Raw genomic sequence first — 2647 nt, forward strand, 5'->3', positions numbered from 1 at the left:
AAGCGCCACGCGCGTCCCTATTGGTCCTTCCCGGCGTACGTCAGCGGTGATCCCGCCTTTTCCTCGTCGCTGCGTTCCCATTGGTCGAAAGTCGGTGTCATCTGCTCTGCTGCAGCAGCCATTAGGAACGTCCGCACGTTGATCAGGTGTCGGAAGTGTTGCTATGCCAACCTCCCCTCCGAATCACGTGACCAATCCCCACAGGCGGAGAGATGCGGTACAGGGAGCGTTTTGTTGATAAACTACATCTCCCATGGGGCCTTGTCAATTGTACGGAAATGGCTTCCTGGGAGCGCGAGCTTTTCCTCAGGGCAGGGCTGGAGGGGTTATTAGCTGTGTTCAGGCTGTAGCCATGACTGTTTCATGTAGAACTGCTGGCACAAAAGCTGGTGTGTGCTGTTATAGTGTGAACCACCTAAAAGTGCACACACATTATATATATAATCAAAAGGCACACAAAGCGTTAAAATAGTAGATACCCCCCAGGGGCGTCGTTAGGTCAGAAGATTCGGGGCTTGAGCCCCAGATGTCCAGTGCCCCGAACGTTATGCTGGCCTGGTAGCATTTTTTTATTTATTTGGCTATTCCAGGGCCCTTTAATATTGTTTGGACCTGGGCAATCCCCCCCCCCCCCTTGTACTTGTTCTTCTGATCCGCTACTTGCGAGCTGCGCGGGCAGGAGTTCAGTCACTTCGGTGCGCAATTCCGTCCTGCGGCGCGTAATCCCGTGAGACCCGCTGTGGGAGGTCGCGGGATCACGCGCCGCAGGTTGGGATTGCGCACTGAAGTGACTGAACTCATGCCCGCGCAGCCCGCAAGTAGCTGATCAGTGGCACAAGTACAAGGGGGGTGGGGGGGGTGATCGGTGGGGTAGCCCAGGGTCCACAGCCATCAATATTAAAGGGCCCAAGCAAAGATTTCTGCAGTGGTGAGAAAATGAAACATAACAGATATTGGAAAGTTACCGAATGTTGTATTATATAATGTCTGCAGTCTGCACTTCATGTGCGTAAACCAGAACACCCCGGGGCACAGTGGGCTTGTGCCACGGATGTTTTCAGATCCTAGCCCATTACCCCCTATAAGATGCTCTGCTCCAGCGTCTCCCCACCAGTCCTCCCTGCTTTAATGACTGCAGGAGTGACCCGCCTGTACACCTCATGTGACCGCTGCAGCCAATCACTGGGCACAGTGGTCACGGACTGTATACTGTTGGCAGCTGCAGTCACGTGCGGAGAGGATTGTAACTGCAAAAGCAGAGGGGGTTTCAACCGTCAGTATAACTTATTTTAAAGCACATCTGTCAGCAGGTTTGTACCTATGACACTGGCTGACCTGTTACATGTGCGCTTGGCAGCTGAAGACATCTGTGTTGGTCCATTGTTCATATGTGTCCACACTGCAGAGAAATAACAAGATTTTTGTGAACTCACCTGTAAAATCTCTTTCTCGTTTAGTTAATTGGGGGACACAGGAACGTGGGTATAGCTGCTGCTGCCACTAGGAGGCGACACTAGGCTAAAAAGTATTAGCTCCTCCTCTGCCGGCTATACCCCCTCCAGCCTGGAGAGAGCATATCAGTTTTTTAGCTTAGTGTCATAGGAGGCAGACCTTGCAGGGCAGCTTCCTTTTGTTATTTTTCCTTTTTTATTTAATCTTTTTCAATTTTTAGGTAGGGGAAACAGAGTCGCTTAGCCCCTCTGTCTACCCCGGGAGCAAGGCCGGTGTCGGATTCTCTCACCGCTCGACCTCCCCAAGAAGACAAAGTGGACCAGGGCAGCTCAGCTCCCCTGCTTCCCGTCAGCCTAAGGGTCACCTGAATCCGGTAAGACCCCCCCCCCGCCATTCCAGTCTCCTGCCACTGACTCAGTTCCCGCGTCCAGGGCTTGTGCCAGGGGTACTGGGTCAGTTAGAGGTGGGGGCAGTTTTTGTAAAGGGACTTCAGCCTAGGGACTCCCAGGAGCCTTGGGTTTGTTCCCTCTGGGGGCGGGACATATTTCTATCCTCCCGGCCGGGGTGCCAACTTTAGGCCCCGGCTTCCTTTCAGGCCTACCCATTTTTCGGGTCCCGGCCCGCTCCGCTTTCCGGACCGCAGGGTGGGCACCCGCGGCCGGTGTGCGCAAGCTGGTGCCGCCCGGACCCGCTCTGGTTTTCTATGTTCCGTGGCCGGCTGGAAGTGACTTCCGGTCGGCCGCGTGTGTTAATTTAGTCCCTGGCTTCTGAGGCCGGTAGGCTGCATCTCGGCCCCGCCCTCGGTGATGCTAGGGGGCGGATCCAAGCTTCCCGCCGCGGCTCGGAGGGCTCAGGACCACGGCTGCAACACGCGAACTCGGCTTCTCCCTGCAGCACGTGTCTTCTGGGACCACAGGACTTGGGATCCCCTGCTGACTGATAGGACAGTAACCTTTCTCCAGCCTGAGACAGTAGTAGTGCAGCCATGTCCGAACCCACTAGTGACCCCCGTATCCCAACGGCCACCACTTATTATGCATGTGTGAAATGCAAGATTAAGTTCCCTCGCGGCCAGCTCGACTCTGTTTGCTCCGCATGCTGTGCACCCGCTCTGGTTCTGCCTCCTCAAACTATGCAGATGCTTGACCACCCAGATCTGGCGGAGCCGGACTGTGCCTTATCCCGGGCAGTGGAG

Source organism: Bufo gargarizans, chromosome 9, assembly GCF_014858855.1.
Source record: "Bufo gargarizans isolate SCDJY-AF-19 chromosome 9, ASM1485885v1, whole genome shotgun sequence".
NCBI classification, from domain to species: Eukaryota; Metazoa; Chordata; class Amphibia; order Anura; family Bufonidae; genus Bufo; species Bufo gargarizans.